Source organism: Columba livia, chromosome 3, assembly GCF_036013475.1.
Source record: "Columba livia isolate bColLiv1 breed racing homer chromosome 3, bColLiv1.pat.W.v2, whole genome shotgun sequence".
Classification (NCBI taxonomy): Eukaryota; Metazoa; Chordata; class Aves; order Columbiformes; family Columbidae; genus Columba; species Columba livia.
In genome coordinates, this window is record NC_088604.1 from 58,987,706 (window position 1) to 59,011,375 (window position 23,670).

A 23,670-nucleotide genomic window follows, 5' to 3' on the forward strand; every position below is an offset into this window, starting at 1 on the left:
CTGCACCTGATTTGTGTTGTTCTTGGACAGATACAACTGAGCGTCCCCTGAAAGTAGTTTCTACTTCTTTGTGGTCCTCATGGCCTGAAACCTTGGAAGACTGAGGTGCTTGCTGTTGACACCAGGTGTAAGGCAGCCCAGGCCTCCAAATGGATGGAGACTTGCTGGTGAAGCAGCTCTTTGCCAATATCTTCCATAAATAGAAGGAACTGCATGGGTGGACTGGGGCCATTTGAAGGCAGGCAACTGTCTGAGGTAATTTTTCCTCTTCCAGCTGCTAAATAATGAGCCAAAATTACCATCTGTGTCACCTATGCATGGAGTGCATGATGACTCTAGACAGGATGCAGCTTGTGTGACTGAAGTACAGGATCCAAACTGGAAGGCATAGAACAAATGGAGAAAGGAAGGAAAAAGGAACCAATGAGGCATGAGCTTGCTTTTGGAGAGCGAGGGTCCCCTGAGAGCACTGAGGATCACCCATTCCCCTGCAGGGAGCCAAAGTGCTGTCAGGGCAGCTCTCAGACATGGGCAGCATGCTGGGCATCCAAACAAACTCAAATGCTGAGCAGCGGAGATAAAGAGTGATGGCTGGGCCACCTCAGAGGGGTTTGAGCAGGACACAGCCCCATCTTTGGCACAGGCTGCCAAGTGCTGGCCCAAGTGGGGTTTCGCTCCCCAGCTGTGGCCGCCTAAGCCCTCCTTTGGTCTGGACGTCAGTTGAGTCAGGAAAAGCCTGTGATGGTGACCACATCAGCCAGCCACAGGGGTGTTGAGCTGAGAGCTGCCCAGGAGGTGGTGGTCTCCCCTACTGCTGAGCATTCACCCCTTCCAAGATACTATTTTATGGTGGCTCCTTCTCCATCCACCCTCCAGTTCTCTGCTGTAAAATCAGGTCTGTATAAATCCATTTGTTTAAATCTCTGTGCTGGCCTGGCAAGGCATTGCTCATTCCCAAGCTCCTGGAGAGTTCTGTAGCTTCCCGAGTTTCTGCATGGGAGGCCTCGGCAAGTGCCATTTAAGCAATTTTCACAGGAATGCCTGGAAGCTGAATCAGTCCTTCTTGCTTCCCAAGAGGGAGAAAACACTTCAAACACTGATCCTTCTAAAAAATTAAATTTCAGCCCATCTCAGAGCAATCTGGAAAATATTGGGCAGGAATCATATGTGCTTTATTTGTTTTTTCATTGAATCCAACTGCATGCTACAGTCAATACTTCTGCTACAGCTCTCACTAACACACTAGCTGAAGCCAAATCCTGATCTCACTCCAGCGTCACACCTGAGTGACTGCATCTACTGCAGCTTTATTGAAAGATATGGCATATATTGTACACACATTGATACTGATGAGCAGTTAAACATAACCAGTCCTATAGAAGTAAGTAATGACTCATAGATTTGAATGAGCTTCATCATTTGACCATGAAGCATCTCTTTAACCTCTTTACCTTTTGATCATATATCCAATAATGTTTTGGATATTCTAGAGACATAGCTTTGGTTTTAATAGATTTCCATATAAAATGGCACATCGCCTATATTTGCTTGATCTAGATCACATTTTGTAGTAAGTACTTGGTATCCAGAGATTTTGTTAAAACTGAATTATTATTACTATGGTGGCATCCAAAGCTTGCTCAGTGCCCCATCAGGACCCCAAAAGCCAGAGCGATAGGGAAGTAGACTCTCTGATAACTATGGCTATTTTACTCACATAAAACCAACAAATGCAAAAATTGACACTAAAGATGAGAAAATCTTATCTGATGTCACCAAACTAGTCTTTCCAAACAGATACGCTACGCAATGTGGCACATAGCTGAAGCAACAACACAGACAGCAAAAACCAGGAATGTCTTTCCACTTAGGTTTCCCCTTACTTATCATGCATCAGTGTACATGGTTATATGCCACGTATTGAAACAGTTTTGCATGCTATATACAGTCTCAGAGAAACGGATCTTTCCTTCTGATGGAAAAGTTTGTTGTTTGAGAAATAGAATGCTTAAACTTAGAATCCATTTTTAAAGTCTTAAAAAAAAAAGGATCATCTTCATGTTCAATGAAGACATGTAGAGTGTTTAATCACCACTCGTCTTTGAACAGTTCTTGAGTAAGACTGATACCAGCACACCACCCTTAGATTCAGGTCAAGTTGTATGTTTGCTGCAGTCACCGTTTTGTGAGGGCTGAGATGAAAACACCAGTTCCTCCCCTCTGTTGTTCATGCACTTACATATCCCCATCCTTTCCTTGTGCTGACATGGCAGGTCTTCCAGCCACGCAGTGCTGCAGGAGCAAGGTACAATGAAGTGGAGAGAAAGCTGTTTTTCAGCTGGATCCACTCCCTCATCTGGCTCCCTACAGAACTTAACAAATTACATACAGCCACAAAGGCACAAGTAGCTTTGGGTAGATGAGGAAGGGGAAAAGGCCCACCCAGCCCACCCCTTTTCAACACAGCTCAGACTTCTGGAATAACATAATCATGGAACTTCAGCCACAGTCAAGCAAGCAGAATTACCTGCTGAGGCTTGGGTTTTGGGGAAATAGAAACAATAAAAGTTGAAAGGGAGCTGTAGGGTCTGATGAGGTTTGTCTGTGTTTGGCAAAGACTTTTTCCTTTCTTAGAGTTTCTTGGAAATGTCTTCAAAACATTCCAGAGTTGGTTTTTCTCCTTAAATACTCTTCAGTGTTTTATTTAAACAGTGAAGAGCCAAATTCTTCCTTCAGATATGCATGCAAAATCTCCCACATAAATCAGAAGAATTGTCTGCACACATCCTAAGTGCAGGAGGTTTCTTTTTTGGTGTGTACTTTGTTTCCTATGGAGAAGTAAATTCTGAGCACAGGCTTCCTCCTGTTCACACAGATGAGAAGAAAATCTTGTGTGCTTCCAACATGTATTGGGGACCAGTTGCTCTCATCTGGCAAGGAGCACTAGCATATTTCATAAGAAGCCCCAGTGGCTACATAAAGACTGTGCACAGACTGCAGGGTATATCAGGACAGTTAAAATGCAGAGTCCTACCCTCTGTTTTGTGAGAAACAATGGACAGATAGGAAGAGCTGCATGCAAGAATAAGACATTAATTCGCTGAAGAGAAATTGGTATATCATACTTGATTTAAAATGCACTGACTGAAATACTAATGTAGGTCTTTAACCTCCTTGATAAAACACTAGTGGACTTAAAAATAGGTTTAAAAAACTGAGCTGCTGTTTTGATTTGTAAAACAAGTTAAACCAAACTTGACAATAAGGCATGTGCTTTAAATTTTCCTGGTTTGAGGCACTGTTTACTCTGGCAGATATACCCTTAAGTGAAGCTTTTTTTCCCCCCTCAAAGCTGTTACATGGTAGACTGATGTTGGCTGACCCTGAAGCAAAAATTTGAAAACAGCACATTTATTTTCCTCCTAATGCTAAACACACATGCCATGCAGCATTTTTTGGTCTAGCTGGAAAATCTTCAAATCTGGACTATTTGTCCCTTTTACCCTGACTTTAATGTTTTCATGAATATAAAAATAACATAAGGAACTTGGGGGACGGGAGTGTGTGTGTTTTACAGCAGGAGTGCAGTTGTAATTTGCAGGCTGCAGACTGGAATGGGCAGACGGGAAGAGCGGGCGGGTGAGCTCAGTCCCACACCGTGCCAGTGACAAGGGGCTTTCCCACGTACCTCAGCACCCAGCAAAGCTCTCTGAGTGCCACCGGCCAACTGGCAGAAACGTCAGAAGATCTGTAAATTTGCTTCTCGGTCATGAGCTTGTTTAGGACAGAGGCATACAAAAATAATTAACGCTTCCAGCACTTAACCGTTGGATTGTGGCAGGAGGGGCTGGAGGACTTACCACCCTTTACTTCAGCTCAGAGCATACAGAATCAAAGAATCATTTTGGTTGGGAAAGACCTTTAAGCTCATTGAGTCCATGTTTAGCCTGTGGCAAAATATTAGGTTGACAGTCATCTTTGCTGCTGCTTGGAAAATCCCTTGGGGGAAAAAAACACCTGGCAGATCACTGCGTGCAATACTGATGATATTTAAGGACAGCTCTGAAGGAGTTTTTGGGATGTAGGTATTGCTGCGCTAGTTTAGAGTATAAGCTATAGAGAACTTGTAGAGGCTGTATATGATTGCCTTTTTTAACAGCTTTCATGTAGGTGTAAATGAAGCCAACACACCAGTAGAGCCACAGTCAGCCTCAGAGGCACTGATTTCTCTCTCACTGGAAGCCCATTAACAAGGTTCCCAAAGTATTGCAGGTGTCAGACAAAGGTGTCAGGGTGGGTTTCCAGAAGAAGGAGCAACACGAATTTGTTGACTGAAGCTGCCATTCTTACTCTTCTTGCTAATGGAGCAGTGGTTTGGGTAAAACACTGAGGGTCTGTTCCATGCAATTCTTGAATGGATTTGACTGGATTGGACTTCAGCTAAATGGATTAAATTGTTAAACCAATTTAAGAATGTCCATGTTTAGAGATGAAAGGAGTTGCTTAAATTGGTGCCAATCCTCACATCAGTAAAAAGGGAAAAAAGATTTAAGAAAGAAAGACTTATAAGAGATCATTCCTCTTGATGAAATTTCTAACTCTTTGCCAATGCTAACTGGAAGGAATAAAAAAAAAAGAATCCTCTGGAGATCTTTTAGCAATTAGTTCCTGTTTGCAAAGAATCTGGGCCTGTGCTGCACTAGGGCACTCAGCCCAGCCATTTTTTTTCGTAAGCTGCACTGCATATCGTTAGAGATGCCCAGCTGTATTTTTCTCTCTCTTTCACTGCCGTACACATCACTTTTCATCCTGTCCTTTTCATCACCTACTGCTTCTACAGAAAGTAAAGCAAGTGAAAATGTGGCACAAAGAAATCTCTTATGTATTTAGCAGGTTTTTTGTGCTGTTAAGCAGCTGGAAACACACAGTTTAATGCAGCACCTTGAGACACAATGCTGTGACCATCACCCTTGCAGATATTCTGCAGCCATCAGTGGCGCATGGACCACAGCTCAAGCAGCTGTTACATGACCAGTGACCATGGCTCTGGTATACACAATCTATTACTGTATTGTAGAGGGCCAAGCTGACTTTGCTTCTTTCTGAGCTGATGTATAAGTTAGGTCTAGTCTAGCAATTATCCTCTTGCCTTCTTGCAAGCAGCAAAGATGAGGGGAATCACACACTACTATGTTGTTACAGCTTCTGAATGGAGTCAGTGCTACTGAGTTAAAACAAGATCTGCTAGTCCTCATCTAGGTAGAAATATCTCCAGCGGGTTATGCGTGAAACCTGGAAGAGCCATATGGATTGTTGTAGCTCTGAATAACATGCACACTAAAAGCTATGGGGCTGGTCGCATAACCATTTGGGGTGTGGGAGGGTTGCTGTAGCTGAGGGATATTCATGCATTACTGTTAAAACCATGGGTATCTCATGTTTTCCTCCTATGGGGCTGGCCAGTAGAGGTGCTGGTAGGGTAGGTGTGTGTTTCTGGTCCCCCTTGGAAGAGCTCGCAGGATGGTTGCAGTCCACTGGGTCAACCGTTCTGTAGGAGGGAACTACTGCAGAAGTACTCTGGGGAGATGAAAGAAGTACGACCAGTATGAAAGAACATTTTGCAAGTCTGTGTAGGAAAAAAACACATGGCAAAAGACACTTACAGTTTTCTACCTTTACATTTTGCAAGGACAAAATGATGTAATAGTCAATATACATTATAGATTGTGGATAATTTTTTTTTTTTTTTTTTTTTTTTTTTTTTTAATACCAAAATTCCCACTGCTGGGCCTGAACTTAAAAGGCTGTGGTGAAAGACTTGCTCTCAAGTGCAACAACTAAACCAATGAGTGCTGGTGTCCTTAAATGCAGAGATGTGGTCTCTGAAAACAAGATGTGCATAACAGTACCCTTCTGTTCTGTAGCTTAACAACTCAGGATGTAAATGGATACTCTTCAAAAGAAGATTTCTCATTTTAATTGGCAAGAAGAGAGATCCATGTTACAAAGTTGATATTGTGTTCTAAGCTGTCCAGTGTAGATGCAATTATATTTGTACTGAACTGCATTTTAGGGCTCAGTAAGAATTCAATGTTGGCTGCATTTTTATATATTTATTCTGTCACACATATATATAGACATATATATCTTCATGTGTATTTGGGGGTATGCGTACGTGTGCATACATATAAAAGGTATGTTGCTGTAAAAAGCTTGTTTTGTATTTTGCTATATTATGTGAAGTATTTCCACTCTGTATTTAGCTCCTGTCCAGATAAAATAACTTGTTTAATTTTAATATTGAGGTTATTTTTTTTCATTCACTACATTTACAAATCAAATGTGCCATACTAAAGATTTTTTACATTCATACAATCAAAATGGAGCCACCATTTCATTTGCTGCCAACATAAAATGAGCTCTTTGCCTATATTTACTGCCTAGTTGACTGATCTCTACACAGCAAAAGCAACAATCCCTCTGGCTCGTGCTCTTAATAACTCTCCCAGAGAGACCAAACCAAAAGACAACTTTAAATGTCTTTACTGCTATATCAGTTTCTAATTAAAATGTACATAGTCTTGATAGCTTATGCCTGAAAACAACCACCAAAAGAAGTTTTCCCCCTTGATATTGGCTTTTTAATCCATTTTGCTGTGTCACATTTCTACTTTGTATTTGGTGGTACCTTCCTGAAGAAACCATCTTACAAGAACTTTAGAGCTGCTGCCATCCTGGGCAGGGACTGCTTTTAGTAGCAATAAATTCTTTACCAGAAAAAGGTGTTTCAGTCACTCTGTCACTATTGGTCTGAGTTTGCTAAACAGTTTTATTTAAAGAAGTCTTTTGGTATCCAGCTTCATGGTACCAACAGTTGGAGAGGCGGTGATTTTTAAGGCAGTTTCCCTTAGCTATGGGGAGCTCCAGCACCCTCTGCCTATACACATGAGCAGGTGGGGTGGGAGATGTTGGTTCATGTTTCCTCAGGGAAGGGCCAGAATCAAGCCTGAGAATGCCACAGTGAGTGCCCTGGAGACAAGAGCTCACACCGTTTCCCTTGGCACCCTATTTCAAAGGGCTTCCAATCTCACCTGTAAGCTTTCCTAATACACTCTAGTTTGGAAGCTGCTGCCTTGATCTCTATGCTATTGAGTGAAAAAAAATAACACACTTATGTAAGGGTGCCAAAATATTGCCCTTTATTTCATTTGCTCTGTTTCTGTTCAAGAGCCCTTAAATGGAATGGAAATATTTTTAGTCTAGCAAGAACCTCCCCAAAATTTATTTCATTTGGAGCAAAATATTGCCCTTTCTCACTCTCCTCCCATTTTCAGCAGTGTTTTATTTAGGACTTCAGACAAACAAAACTTCAGTTAGTCACTCAGCTCTGTTGAATACCAGGAGACCTCTTCTACCAAGTGGCACAGCTTTCTGTCAGTCCTTTGGCTGGTTATCTAAGGTAAGTGTCACTCTATTACCAGTATTTCATGTTTAGTGCATATTTTATTCCAAGGATTTTTCCTTTCCAAAGTAAATTACTGATATTTAGTTACACTAAAAATCAGTGCATCACTACAGAGCTCAAGCTGGCTCTGAAGTGGAGCCTGGCAGACCCCTGAGAACCAAGACCAGCACAGCAGTTTAGGAGGAAAGACAAGGATTGTACCCAGAGGCTGCAGGAGGGAATGGACTGAAAACACCTAACGAGTTCAACACCTCATGGGGTCAAACATTCAGTTTCATGTGTTATTCTACCTTGTTTTGACTTGTAACCATGGGCGAATGACAGATCTAAGAGACTACTTAATTCAGATTTTGATTCCACTGTATGCACTGCCCCTTCTGTTGGAAGCTTGTATCAATAATCACCTCCATTATGTACAATAGCAGGAGCTTGCAGCAAACCCTGCATCTCAGGTACTCTTTGCACTGGATGCCACTCGTCAGATGGACTTTGGCTACTGCTCACCAGGAGAAGCACCTTGCCACAGCCTGGCAATTTCTTTATTAGGTTTGGCACAGGCTCCCCCAGGCTCCTGGCAGCCCTGAGCACCAGCCACTGTTTAGCATCCACAACTGGGAGACTGGCTTCTTCCTTCCCAAGGGAGATGACGGGAGAGCATGCATGCATGTGCAAGTGTGCAAGTGTGTGTGCATGCACGCGTGTGTGTGCCTGAAGAGGTAATGCCAGCTGTGTTGGTGCTTGACTGGGGTTGTGTTTGACAGTGATGATCCCCTTTAGTCAGTCAATTTTTTCAGTCAGCTTATGGATTTGGGAATATTTTAGTCACATCTTTCCTCCTATTGTTATTAAATGTGGAACAACCTGAAGCATCTGCTTTTATACCCCCTCTCTACATGAAGAGGAATGAAACAGCCTTTTTTGCTGACGAGTTTATTTGCAGGGGACTGGGCTATTTATTTCCCTCCTCCTGCTTGAGTGTGATTCACTTATTTATCGTGTTCTTTATGGCATGTTCCTGGCTTCTACCTTCCTTCTTCTGTTAAAAGCCACTGTGCTAAAACTTTGCATATCATACATTTTAGCAAGTCATAATCACACCTGGTTTAGTGTCATGGCTGGAATCAGCTATTCTTACTGACTTTAGAAGCTAAACATTGATCAGGGATTAAGGCACTGTTCAGTAGAGCCCAGACTGATTGGCACCTCTCTAGCACCTGGTAATTATAAGACATACAGCTAGAATTAAAGAACTATATTCTTATTTTTTAGGAGAATAATGGATTCACCCAATGGTATGAGAATGCACACATCCCTTGAAAACTAAAATAATGTTGATTATATTCATTGATTTATTTATAGAAATGACTCTTTGATCAACATGTAATTATAAAACACTAATTTTTACTGTTAAAGTGTGTTTTGCTGGAATGGATTAGAGAAAAAGGAGATTTGTGCAAAATCACTTAGCACTCCATTCTTGGGGGGAAGGAGCCTCAGACACAAAGTCTTGAACGATATCCAAACTACTCATGCGGGTGTTGTTCAGTAGCTTTCCTACGGTCAAGGGAACAAATTCTAAGTTCAGACCTTAGTTTCCCTAAGAGCCAAGGAAAGGGAAGCTTAGATTCCAGTCCTCTTTCTAGTATTGATGCACAGAAGACAAACGTTAACAAGGTGGAAAGTTTGCAGACAGCTTCTCTGGCAGGAAAGCTAAGTTTGAAGATCATCATTTGGAGTCTATCATCAGAGGTTATGATAGACCTCAGAAGATCAGTCCCACCTTGGTCTGCTAATGAAACTTTTGTGGAGCCATACTGGAGTTTAGATTTTTTTTTTTTTTTTTTTTTTTTTTTCTGTGAGCGGGATTAAAAGAGTGTAAAACAATGAAGAAAAACAAAGGACAGAGTTGCTTGTTGTTGTCTGAAATTGTTCCATGGTTTGTGGAATCACTTTATCTCTGCTGTGTAAGAGCTCACAGAGGATCGGTTGCCATTTTCATCTGTGTTTTGTGCCACAGCAATACAGGTATCTTGGACAATAAGCCCTCTCTACAGATTCAGGCATAGCAGGTTAGTATAATTTCAGAAGTCAGGTTTTGGTGTAGACAAATCCTTGGTCTGCTGCATGCAAAAAAAAACCCCAAAACATCCATCCAGGCAGAAAATTAGTTGGATTCTGTTACGGATAAATTAACATGACAATATTTCTTTTTTTGTTTATCTACAGTTTGTGTTAGTGTCTTCTGAAAAAAAAAAAACCAAACCAACAACAAAACCCAGTTTGATACTTCCCAGCAGAGAACTGCTGTGCTAGAGATTTCCTTTGTCTATTCCACCAGTTGCATCAGATAAAAATTAAGTGAAACATGACATACTGACAGTGAGACCAGCAGACAGAAATTTGGCTGGGTCTTCAGTTACACTTGAATTTCTGCTAAGCATGTAATGAATTGTGGCAGCTGGGGGAGGTTGGTAAAATATAAATAAAACCCCCTAACAAATACAAATCTCAGAGAATTAAAGCTCCTCAGTTCTGATTTCACTGGGAAAGCAGAGATGCTAATGGTGTCTTTAACTTTTCCTACTGAATATCGACCAAAAAAAGTGCTGTTTAAATGTTCTTGGTGTGACTGTTTGATTATTGGTATTTATTTTACCTTGTTTTATGAAAACACTTTAAAAACAATACATAAGATTAATCATTAAGCTCAATCTCTTTCCCATGGTACTGATTACTGTGGCATCCAATCTTAAACATATTTATGACTGAAAATAACTGAGTTCCATGGGCATTTTTGCGTGTGTCAAAATCCTTACAGGCAGATGATTTTGCAACACTGGCTTTTGTGGGCAGGATTTTCTAAGGCAGCATTGAAAGTCTGACTTTTCCCACAGTGAGCCCTACACCCTTCTGCCTATTGAGCCCTCCAAGTCCTCCCCTCTTCTGTCATCTCCTCTGCTTTGGTTGCAGTCCTGAGGCTGCTCTAGAATAAACACAGAGTGAAGGAACATATTAACTCTAATCCTATACTAGTATGTTACATGATAGATGCCTGTAGCAGTGTGGCATATCAGCTCTGCAGCATTGTGCCCTAGTCGAAGCCCGTCAGCTATTTCCCGGCAAACCGCCCTGTTTGGATGTGGCTGTGCCACTGAGAGCTGAGGGTCCCCCTGGAATGCATTTGAAAGGCATGTGGTTATGTTTTGTTTGACATTATGACAACTCCCAGCTGCACAGCTGGCTGTAGGGCTGTGCTGAAGGCAGAGGCTTTCCTGGCCTCTGGCTTTGCAGGCTACTGGGGAGGGCTATAGTAACAAAATTATACTTTGCTCCGTATTTTTCCCATATGTGAAAGAAAATCATATGGAAAAGTGTCCTGCCCACATGTATCAGGACTTTTGAACTCCTGCTGCGCTCAGGATAATTGTTCTCAACTTGTATTTAATTTTAAAGCTTGCTACTTCTATTTCAGACCAATGGTTTGTCAGCCATTTCCAACTAAGAAAATAAATATTTTTAAGTACAAACCTCACCTTGCCTGTGTATTTTTACTCATCCAAGCATACACAGGGCTGAGAACAAGTGGACAGCAATTGTTAAGGTATTGATTTTGTGAAGTTGTACAAAATGCACTGCATTTCATTCACGTAAGTCTCCGCATGAACTTACAAGCGGTTTCACAAGCCATATGCCTTGAAAGGCCTGTGCTTTGCAGGCAAATGTCACAGGATAATTCCTCCTAAACTCTGGTTTAGGGACTCGAAGAACATGTCTGTCTATGCAACAACAAGACAGCCTTATGCTTGGAGGCAAACTAATATGGAATGACATCTCTCTGACAGTAATTTCTTAACACAGAGAGAGGTGTGAAAATGAGATGGATGGTTCACCCATTTCCAGGTTAGAAGAGACAAGATGCACTGCTTGCATCCAAATGAGCACTTCTGACCCTGATTACTAATCCTAGATGAGATAAGGAAAAAAAATCCTATAATTTCTTAAGTTTTCTCTAGCTAGTGATATTAGAATACCTTCTACTGCTGATAGTAGTAGAGTCATTTTCAGACTTACCAGGCTGCAGAACAGTTTTCTGGCAAGTTCCCATTTTTGTCCTTCACAGCAGCATTCAAGCACCTAGGCAATAGCCAGTCTAACAAAGTCCACTTCAAGGCTCAGCTCAGCGACTAGCACAGAAGCAAGATAAGACAGTAAAGAATAAACCTCAGCAAGATTTGCATTTCGAGTGGAAAACCACTTTGGCTAACAAGCAGGAAATATCAAGCAGAGACTATTGGGAACTAAATGCATTTCTACACTCAGTTTGCATGGCAAGGAACGTTCTTGTGTAATTAATGCCAGAACACCTCCTTCCTCACAGAAGTATGGAGATACAGCAGATGGGCAACCCTTTCACAAGAGAACATAATGGTGAAAGCAAATAGAATCTTGGATTCTGGAGAATGGATTTGGATCCAGGTCCTCCATGTGTCTGAAGAGAGGTCCAGTCATTGGCCGTGACACACATGCCAGTGGGTGCATCTCCTCACAGTTTGCATAAGCCATTGTATAAGCCTCTTGGTCTGCAGAGAACATTAAGATGAAATAGGGCCCTAGGGAGGAAGGGCAGAGCATGTGTCTGCCAGTGGCAGCGCAGGCACCAAAGAGTTTAAAATTTGAGCCTCATCTTTCCAACATGAGGAGGCATCTGAACGTGACTGAGAGGCACTCCACCGTGAATGCAGTATTTCATGGACATTGTAAAATTCTTTAACATAAGTAGTTAAGAAGGATCCAAAAAAATAAACGAAATTTCTAGAGTTATTTGGAACATGCAGTTAAAATAGAAAATTTCAATGAAAGAGCTTTGCAAGGTTTATAAATACTTTGTACTTTCATCTATGCAGTCAAACTCCAGGAACTGGAGGAAATTTCTCCACTAGTTGGGCCACCCCACAGATGCCCATCCACGCTGGTACTGATCAGTACCACAAGAGAGACAAGAAATAGGATTTCCTGATCTCATGCACTCTGGCTGAATTGCTTTGTAGCAATTTGAAAAACAACCAAAAAGGTGACATATTTTCTGACAATTCTCTTCCTCTGTCCGAAGTAGAAACCAACTAGGAAAATATGTTTAACATCAGACATACTTTTTCCCTGCACATGAAGAAATCCAGAAGATGAGTGTTTCATTATAAAAATATTTCATACTTAAGAGATAATGTCTGTATGTCCCTGGTTGGGTACCAGAGTAAACAGTTGCATAAAAGTGAAAAGATTTAAGATGTGTTAAAAGGAGGTTCATTTTAGCCACACTATAACTACAATAACATACCTTTTTTTCTTCCTTAGCCATGCCAATCTTGTATGAACACTCTCCCTTCCTGTTACTCTCTCACGTTGCCTGAATAGGAAATCAAACACAATGGAAATGGGTGAGACCAGAAAAGTTTCATATTTTATTGAATTTTGAGGGGTTTTGTAGCTGGTGGCTTGCAGAGGTATCACTGTGGAGGATTTCACCTGTAGCTGGGTGATTAGCAGTTGAAGGATGGACCATGTGAATGGACGTGAATGAAGAAGAACTACATTTGGCCCTGGATTTGTCTGTTGTAACGCAGGAATAATTTGCAGTTTGAACCACTTTTGTTTGACTTGTGTGTAGCAAACATGGCATTTCTTTGAAAGAAATGTAGCTTTGCTGACTCCTGTGTTTGGAAATTACCTTTTTGGTTACTCAAACAGGAAAGGATAAACACTGGAAACGTTATTAATAAAACATTAAAACCCCCCAAAACCCCAGCTCTTAATTCAGCAGAGGTCAGACAATAAAGTTTACAATCACGCACTCCACGCTGCTCGGTGCTTGGAGCCAGCACACCAGTGACTGCCCAGATTAGTTAATCTTCCTCAGCTTCGTCTTGGGCCCTATAACTACTGCGACAGGTCATTAACCAGCTGGTGAAGCCCCGGCACATCGTACATTTATTCCCAAACCTTAGCAGCCGTTGTTGAGTCCAGGAGCCTTAAAGAGGTATTTCTGATGTTGGCTGACAGAATGATAATTTATGCTCGCTGTAATTCAAAGGGATTCCAAGGCAACTGTAAACTAATGAAACCTGAATAGCTTTCCTGGAGAAGGTTCCTAATTTAATCAGTTGAACAAAAATGGAAATATGTAAAATGGGCAGTTGTTCTGTATTTTAAAAATATGGCCCTTTTGTGAAAAGGGAGATAAATGAGATCATGTTGAGATAGAGGAAAGAAATGCAGGAAAATGTTTGATGCAAAACGCTTATTCTCCCTATGTTTCTTGATTTTTTTAACCTTGCTGTTTATCACTGCCAAAAGTAAAAAGTGAATACAATGATTAGCAGGTTGGGTAACCTAGTAGAGGAATTGCTTTCAGACAGGACTTTTTTTTCTTTCTTTTTTTTTTTTTTTTTTTTCTTTTTTAATCTGAAATGAAAGGCTCTCTTTAATCAGATAATTGACTGGCTGGTAATTTTAGCCTTTTGTGATACACAAGTTGGCAGGTACCATGGTACGTAACCATCAGCCTTTTCCTACAGCCTTCCCACCCTCTGGGACACTCACAGACGTGCCTCTGTCTTATCAGTCCCAGGGGATCATTGCCAAACATTTTGCAATGAAAATGCAAGGGAGGGGCCTTTTCCCTCCCACAAAGGAAGACCAGCTGTTGGAGGTAATGACTGCTGGTAGACACGCACATGGCACTAGAGCTGCTCCCTCAGCCCACCACACACCTGAAGAAAGGGGGTGTCCATTACAGGAGCCACACTCTGCCCTTCTTCCTGGGGCTCAGGGTCCTTACCAGGCTTGGGAGGTATGGGTGGCTATGGACATGGGTGTTCCCAGAGTGTGGCATACTGGTGAAGAACGCACAGCCCCAGGAGATCGTCCTTTGCAATTACTGCCTGCTGCTTGCTCCCATCCCTACTCTGCTCATTGCTTTCAGTGGCAGCCGGGAGTGAAACGTAACTTGCTGTGTGACTGACAGCCTTTCAAGCTCCTCGGCAAGCCTTGGGCCTTATTTTGAAAGGCCTCTGAAAGAAAAAGGATTGTATGCTCTCTGTATGTGAGGCTGCTGAACCGCTGCCAACCCCAGGCTGCTCCATTCAAAGGGCTGAGTGAATAAATGAGAATAACATCCTTGGGGACCTCGAGGATCGGTTTACTCTGAAAATGCTCAGCCTTACAAAGGGTCAGAGTCACAAGGTAAATGAAAATGGCTGGGAGGGGACTTTGATGGACGAAACACTGTAACTGTAGACATCTTGAAAGAAAACTGTATTTTTTAAAAAAGTGAGAGAAGGAAGGGAGCAAACAGGAGGAGAAGATGGTGGGGAGGGAGACTTTAGCCCGCCATCTCGCCAGAAGGGAAAGGGGGCAATGGGAAGAGGAGAAGAGAAAGAAACTTCTTCACTTTGTTAATCCACAGGAATCTAAAAAATACTGCTATTTAGGGTATATAGGCAGTGGTTGTAGTAAGGGAGAGCCTCTCCCCATGCCTGGCTGCCTCATTGCTGCTCTCAGGGCACAGAGGGCTGAGCAAGTGGCGCTGGGGACATTACTGCACCCTGCCCTGAGAAGCTGAAAAGCACAGCACTCAAATATTAAGACAGTTTGTGCAGTTCAGTTAAAAAAAAAAATGCCCACATAACTTAATTTGGAGACATTAAAAAAGGGCATTTGGAAATAGCCTTGCACTGCCACGTAGAGCAAATGATGTGAATGTGTGCACTTGCTTTGGATCTGTTTAAGATTTGCTGTGTGAATGTCAGTAAGTCATATAAGGCCAGATCCAAGTTAACATCTTGAGACCGGTGGGAATTAGACACCTAAACACTTCAGTCTTGAAATCTCTGGTTCTCATTGGTCTCATCTCTTTACCTTTAGATCTCTGAGCAGCTCCATTAATACTGACAGTAGTAAAGTTAAACACATTCCTAAACATTTGCAGGATCAGGATGTAAGTTACGCAGAGCAGCGGCCATTTCTTCTTAGATGTTTGTATAGTGCCTGGCATATGGGCCCCATCTCAGTTGGAATTACTGTAATTCATGCCCTAGTAATTACAAAAATAGGTTAAATACTGAATTATAAGTTTTCTGTCAGAACCTCTTCTGCTGGTTAAATATTTTTAAAAATCCTTTAAATTCAAGATGCTCAGCTGACAAGTGCATAGTTTTAGTCAGAGGGTGTTGCTTTCTTAATGATGTACCTCAACTAAAGGAGAAGCTGTATATGCTGAGCTAAACTCATCTTGACTCTCACATGCTACAGATGATACCTGTAGACCACTGGGAGAGATAGAGGTATTTATCCCCATTCTGCTGTTAGTAAAGACTCTGCTATCTATAGATAATTTTGTTTTGCAAATAGTTTTTCTTATCTGTAATGGAGGATGGGAAAAATAATATCCTACTGAAAACTAAGAGAATTTCAAGCTTGCTGCGTTTAGGCATTCAGATCAAGATCTATACTCCATCAAAAAGAATCTTGCCTTTAATTTCTACTAGGCTTCATGTAATCTTATAGAGTCTGTGCTTTGTAACTGAGTTAAATTCTGTTATTTACAACACAATTTTGGGGATAGGAATGTTAGTGCCCCCCATACCAGTGCACAAAATAATGGTGGGCACAGAACATGCAGAATCCTATTTTGTGTTTCCTATCTGTCAACTGCAATATTGTTCCTGCAATATTGGGATCCAAGTGGAGAAGGACTTGTCAGCCCCAGAGAGCATCATAGGCTCTTGTCCAAATCTGCTGGTGTTTTTTAGGGAGAAAACAAGAGGTTTTAACTCACCAGTAGTATAGGCTAGTAAGCAACTAGACCCTGCATCTGAAAGTAGAGATAAAACCTATTTCAAACAGTTCTGTTTTGTGGGTTGCTAATAGAGTTGGTGGGACTGAAGAGTAAGTAAAATAATGGCATCCACAAGGGCAAACACTCATAGGAGATTTTTGTAAACCAGAAACCTGGAGGCTTTTCTAAAGCTCCTTTTTTCCTTTTTTTTTTTTTTTTTTTTCCCCAGAAGGTCCACAAAACAACATTTATGCTGAAATCCTTGTACTGAGCAGAATAAAGATATTGCTGCCTTGTGATCCAGTTTTTGTGTAAACCACTAGAAGCTTCAGGGGGCCTCATTTAACCTTTCTGTGCCTCAGTTTCATCTTCATAGTGCAGAAACAGGAGCACTAGTTTAATCCTACATACTGTACAAAAGAGGTACAAATAAACTGTAGAAATCTTATTTTGACAGATAGATTAATGGAGGAAGAAATTACTTTGTTACAGAGCATATCAGTGAAGGAGGTGTTTGACCGTTTATGTTTAAATAAAAGCAGGTAGTTCACAAATCTCAATTCAAGTTTTCTAATAGGGCTGGGTGCCTAACTTGGCCTCAATCTCCCTCATGGATTCTCTGAAGTCTAGTAAGGAGCAAAGTTATGATGAAGCTTGCCCAGGGTGTGGGCATTAATGGGATTTCCTTTTAGCCTGCCACCTGTTTTCCCACACCAGTGGGAGCTTTGCTGTTGTTGAGATCTGTACCACCGTTGTCAAATTTAGCTGAAACGGGCCAAAGGGTTCAGAAGTTACTGGAGTATCTCATGTTGGTATAAGACTCATTTCCTTAGGAAATCAGGCTGAGAAAGCAGTTGGGTTCACAGTGTGCTCACAGCTATAACATGCCATAATTCACTGTAGCTGTGAGCATCATTGTGTAAATGAACACACATGCACACACATTTCCTAATGCCTAGCGGAAGCAATAAGCAGAACCAATCAAGTATATGTAGCTGTGTTTATTTTTCACAAACGTCTTTTTAAAATTGATTCTCTTAAACCAAACATTTGAGAAATGGCCCAAATTTGGATTTATCTCAATTATGTGTGTTTAGAATTGTATGACAGACATTTTTTTCCGAGAGAAGAAACTGAAATGGCACATGGAGTTCATTAAAATCGAGCTAATGGTTTCAATCACATTTCTAATAGTGTAGAATAGCTAGCTAGCAATATGGGCTGGGAATAAATCTGTGTGGTACCTTACTGAAATGTACATGCTTTTGTTTTCCCTCACCTCAGTGGACAAACTGTCTATTTCTGAAATGCTTTATTTTTACAAACATGAATAAGGAGAAACGTGAATGAGGAAAAATGTGAATGAACAGAAAGAATGAACATGATATGTCTATACAAAGTCTTGCTATAGATACGTTCAGATAGATAAGGACAAAGAGGCCTGTATCTGCTGTAGGATGGACAGTTCGTGGTTCTCTTAATGCAGTCATACATAAGACAGTGTCAGGGCAATACAGGTCATATTTCTTGTATAAAGTGCCAACTTGTTCTTAGACTCAGGAAGACAAAAAGTAAAGCGGCACAACTTATTAACACAGTCAGTGCCAACATTTACTTTAAAGTAGTCCTTACTTTCCCAATTCCTGCAATCATACTTTTTTAAAGCATACTTCAAACAATTTCCAATATTTCAGTTGTCTTTGGGACTGCGAGGTTTTTGTTAATATTGTTAATGTGAGGGCAGGGAGCAGTTGCCCTGCACACATCCCCCTTCAGGCTCTTTTTTTTTTTTTTTTGCTTGATAACTTTTGCAAATGCAGCTCTCTGTATTTTGCTTTCCCAGTGTTTCCCCGCAGCAAAACTTCGGAGTTCCCTCCAAATGATTTGCTCGGGAGGCTGAGAAACGCTTTTTCATCCAGCGCTGCGGATTTCAGTTCGGCCTTCAGAGGGCAGCCCCGGGCCGCCGGCAGCCCCGCACCGGAGCAGCCATGTGCCACCAGCACCGAAACCTCCTCTGGGGTGAAGTTTGCACCCTTTTGTCATGTTTTATTCTAAGCACTCTCCCAAGGTCAGTCTGGACGGGGCTCTGAGCCACCTGATCTAATTGAAGATGTCCCTGCCCATTGCAGGGATGTTGGATTAGATGACCTTTGAAGGTTCCGGTCAAACCAAACCATTCTATGATTCTCCACATGGTGTGCTTCTGAAAGATGGTACCCAAGCGTGGCTCTCTGCATAGACATAATGGCATGTCACAAAGCAAGGTCATGACTGTAGAGCTGCTGGGCAGGCTGTTGTGGGAGATCTGTGGGAGAGCCAAAGGAAGCACCTTTGCTGAGTTGTTTCTGCACAACAGGAACAACCTATGGACGTGGGCACCACACTTTTATTTTCAGAAGAGAAAACTGCAAGTCATTTCTTCAAGAATTAATGTAAGACCATCTCTTTCGTTTAGAGTTTAATTATTATTAGTTTTGCTGGCATTATAAGAAGAAGATGGAGATGATGAGTTCAGTGTGCATCCCCCAAAACAGAACATGACTTGTTTAATTTAATTCTAAAATCCCATAAAAGTAGTTTAAATGCATGTTGAAGGACCTATTGGCTACCACTGGGCAGACTACATAAGCAGCTAGTGTCCTATGTACTACGCTCATCTTGCTTTTAATTCTGTCTTTTCCCTCACTTTCTAATATCAGCTTTCACATAACTCTGTATTGCTGCAGGCCTGCATGTTCTATAGATCAAATCACTTTTAATAAGAAAAAGTGAGTTGATTTATAAGGGAAACATTTCCTCGATGGGCACTGGGGAAAAAAAAAAAAAAAGCCCAAAGAATTTTCTTGATAATCCATTTCACTTCCTAGTTACTGTTCCTACAAGATAACATTCCCAAAAAATCCTTGAGAAAATGCCCCTCTAAACTAATGCAGTGATTTCAGTTCCAGTTAAAATGATTCATTGGCTCCTGCTCAGTCACTTTTGCTGCAGTTTAGAGTGATCACAGAGCTTGCTTCTGCTGGAAAAACTCAATGTTTGGGCTTCTGAGCTGGCCTGCCATAGCACACAGTGCAGAGAAAAGGCTGGAATAAAAAGATGCTTTTATATCACTGTTTTCCCTCTATTATGAAAGCACTGCAGAGCCAGGAGGGAAAAGGAAGGTTTTACAATTGGGAGACTACAGTTTGGGGAAAAAAACTAAGTGTCCTTGAAAATATCTCCTGGGTTGTATCACATGTGCTCATGGATGCCAGCAACTGGAAATGGAACAGCACCAGCAAAACGGGATGGATTTCAAAACATAAAAATGCAAAAGTGCTGTAGCACTGTGCCAGGGAACATGATAAAAATGCCTGACTGCACACCTAGCTGTAGCAGAGAAGAATGTAGACAAAACCGTAAAGTCTGGACAATTCTCTGAGGGACAGAGGAACTGCTTTCCTGGAACAGGCTTGTGCTTCTCTCCAGACTGAAATCTGGCTCCAGGGCTGACCTCCTCCAGATGCTCCAGGAGAAGACAGAAAAATCTCTCTGAAAAGCATAAAACTCAAGGAAGACATTAAGGGAATAGTTCACCAATAAAGTAGAATTCTTCATAATTGCCTTCAGTTGGTCACTGTCTTACACTGAAAACAGGAAAGCTTAGTTCATTTCCAAACCACTTTTAATAAGTAAGACGCACTAGGATGCATTAATTCTGTAAGTTAACTGCTTCTGCGTGTATTTAAAGAGGACCTATTGCATGTAAAAGAACACATATGCAGAAACAAATTACGTATCTTTAAAAGCTGCAACAGCTCTGTTAAGCAGAGAAAAGCTGAAATAAGTGTGCATTGCCCTCATATTTTACACTGACTCCCATTCCCACATTGTTCCATTATGTTCCATTTGATATCCAGTTTTTAACCTGCAGACGTGCCTCTGCAGAACCCGGTATCTGTGTCAAGACTTCCCCAGCAGCAGGACAATTACCAGTGGACTAAGATTACAGCTTTAAACGTGCTCACAATTCCTCCTCCACATGATGGCCCAACTCTGGTCCTTGGCATGTGATGCTGATGTATCTGTGCTCACCTGTGCTGGGGGCTGCAACCAGCCTGCCAGGCTGCTTCAGGAGCCAGCACTGGCCACCAGCAGTGAAATAAAAGCACAGGAGAAAACTCTTTTGCTACATACACGTCTGCAATACATTTTGTCTGCTTTGCTGGCAGACAGGCCAAATGATACCTTTCATTTTAGGACAGCAAAATGAATCATACTTTGTGTCTTAGGAGTGACGTTTATGTGTCTCTGGGAATGTGATCCTTATTCTTTCCATTAAAAACATGAGCCAGATGCTTTCCTGGTGTTCAGATATATGCAAAATACCTCAATTTCTGTTTTTCTTTGTTTGTTTTGTTTTTTTTTTTTCCTTCTCTCATTCTTCCTTCCTTTTTTCTTTCCTCCTCTCACTTTTTTTTTTTTTTTCTCTTGGTGTGTGTGTATATGGGGTCCTTCCCAAACGAAAGGAGTTTTCTCTTTTTCATAGAAGGATGGGGAAAGTTGTTGCATGAGTGAAAAAGTGCTTCATTCTACAGTTTTGAGTGTGGATTGTTTCCACGTTGGTGTCTCAAAATGTGTTTTAAATGCCATTGTACTTCCAAGGGAATGACTTATGTTTGGGTAACTACAAATAGCACTACCTGAAAGAGATCTATCTTGTAGGGAGTTGTAGGCACCTACTGCCTGGGAAGTTACTACAAGCTGGATACAGTAAATCATTTGAGTAATCTTGACCTCATTTCTGCTTAAGCCTGGGGAGAAGCAGGAACACCCTTGGTTGTGTTTGTGACCAAAGCAAGACTTTGGCCTCAAGAATAGAGTGATGGACTACAGGAGAAAGCCAATGCAGAGGGAGAACCAGCAGAGGCAGTGTCTGTCAGCCAGACAAAGAGAGGTCTCAGCCCATCGGAAGTCTTACTGGTTTCTTTCCTGAGCATAACGGCAAAGGTGTTTTAATAAAAGGCCTGAAAAACAGCTGACTTTGTGGATGTTTACAGCAAACTCTTCCTAATGTGAGGAATCATACAGATGTGGTTGCTTACAAATATAAAAATTCAACACAGATGGATTAGGGGAGAGTTGAGCTCTTGGTGCTGACTCTGAGTCAAGAGTGGGCTGTGAAATGAAGCCTTCTAGCTTATGTTTGACATGGCAGAGGTGAGGCAAAGAGCAAAATGATCAAAACAGTGAGGTTGGGAAATGATATTTGGAGTGGCATTCTCAATCACCATGAGCAGGGAAAACTGTGTTTGTCAGGAAGAGAGGAAAAGCTGTGGCTTCCGTGGTCTACGTGCTTCATCCAGACCAGGACTGAACAAGGCTTTTAATCTATGCAGTACTCACTTTACTAGACAGATTTCTATAGTGTATATGTGTTTGGGAAAGGTTGCCCAGCCAGTATTTGTTCTAAATCCTTCTGTTTTTTTTTTTTTTTGTTTTTACAGTGCACACAAATGCCCATTAAAATCAGGATCTCATAGATCTAGTGGATACCCATTTTGTTACAACTACAGACTATGTGAGGAAACAGCAGACTCCTCATTCAGGTGAGTTCCCGTGAGCTGGTTCCTGTCACTGTTCAGCACTTGGGACACACTGGCAGGGAAAGGTGTCCCCATGCCCAGTTCCTTTGGCTGCTTGTGCTCAGTGCTCCCCTCATGCTGTCTCTAGAGACTGGGTGGTCTTCAGGTGAGCCAGAGTAGACCCCATGTCTGCCTGAACCATTTATAGGCAGCCATTCATGGTGTGGTTGTGTGGGCACAACAGCTGAGGTGGGATGGGCTGATGGATTTATTCCTTTTTCCAGCAGCCCAATCTGTGTTGGGTGAGCCTTCTTCACCCTGATGTTTATCTATTTCTGCTTTAAACACTTCTGAGAATTGTAAATAATAATGTTGAGATCCCGGAGGGTTTTTGTGATGAATCACAGTGGCATTCGAAGTGAGATGCACTCTGAAGTGACAGAATGAATTTTGAAATCTCACTGATGCCATTGGAGAAGCCCTTGATGGGATAGAAAATATAGCTTATCCAAATCAAATTATTTTCAGAGTGTCATCCTGCCTCCCATATTTCGGATGGGTGCTCTGTTTGCCTCCATCATGCAGCCACTCCCACACCACTGGTGCTGGCTCAACCCAACACTCCTCCATTCCTCAGCTGCCCTTCTGGCTTTCTCTTAACTGTTTGTTTTCTGAATACTTTGCAACTTGTTGGCATTTTTGTGGTATTCTCTCTAAGGTGAAAGAAATAGGCTAAATGAAGTAGGAAGGTTATAAAAAACCACTAGACATTAATAATTTAATACACAAGAGAGAAAAAAATGAAGTCTGGTTTTAGATAATCTGCATCTCAGATATTTAATGACATGGATGGAGGTGAAAAAGTGTGATACCCAGCTAGAAAAATTGGATATATGTCTTTCAATCCTTGTAATAAAGGATTTATCATACAGGAGAGGATAACTATTTAGGAGGATCAACACTTGGCTCAGAATCTCAGGCCTTCAAAAGAAGACCCGACAACTGTTCACAGGGAAGTCAATTCATTCTTGCCTTAGAGAGTGAGTGCTACAGTTCCCTTCTGTTCCTGTCTGAACAGGACATGAGTTGTTGGAGGCTCCACTTGAGTCCTCAGGTTGAGCTTCAGTAGGTCTTCTTTTCCAGTCTGGAAGAGCCTGTCTGATCCCTGCTGCATGTGACTCATAGCAAAAATAAAACAAGTATTCAGGGTAAAGGAATTAAAAAGAACGCGTTTATTCTATGTCATTACGTGCATTTTTGAGAAACAGTTATTCAGTTGTTGTATTTTAGATGAGAAAAAAAAGTGCATCTAAAATGTTATGTGCCTTAAGATAGAGCTGGTAAAGGCACATGCTGTGGAGTGTCCCTGTTGTCTTGAGCTCACTGGCCCCTTATTACACTCATTTGTTCTGCACAGCAAGGGCTGAGTTCCGCAGTTTGCTGTTGGCAGCTGAGAGCTATTATTGGGCTGCAACATCTGTTTCAACAACAGTGGGTCCCTGGTCAGCAAAACTAATTAAAAAAGAAGTTCAGAGTCAAATACCATGACCTATTTGGTGTGTCTATGTGTAAACATGGTAACTACTGGAATAATGAAAACTTTAAAATGCAGAGGATAATTTACAAAAATATGACAAGTGATGAAAAGTCTCAGAACTGTTCTTCGTATCAAACACAAACAGCACAGGCAAAGATTAGGATTCCTGCAAATGCTTAAATAAGTAGGGAACTTTATGCACATGGGCATTGGTAGTAAACTCACTGAGGCCAGTCAGCTGCGCAGCCCTTCTCACGTGGCTATTTACAGA

At 41.5% G+C, this 23,670-nt stretch overlaps 1 long non-coding RNA gene across 3 annotated transcripts in view; it reads left to right on the forward strand.

The window, feature by feature from the left end:
• Positions 1-7,260: 7,260 nt before the first annotated feature.
• LOC135579056 (uncharacterized) overlaps positions 7,261-23,670 on the forward strand; it is a 48,036-nt gene continuing 31,626 nt past the window's right edge. Inside the window, exons 1-3 of one of the 3 annotated variants that reach the window (XR_010471370.1) lie at positions 7,261-7,459; positions 12,818-12,900; positions 21,785-21,886. This is a non-coding gene — a long non-coding RNA (uncharacterized LOC135579056). The remainder of the gene's footprint in view (positions 7,460-12,817; positions 12,901-21,784; positions 21,887-23,670) is intronic. The other 2 variants (XR_010471369.1, XR_010471368.1) reach the window with 2 other exon arrangements.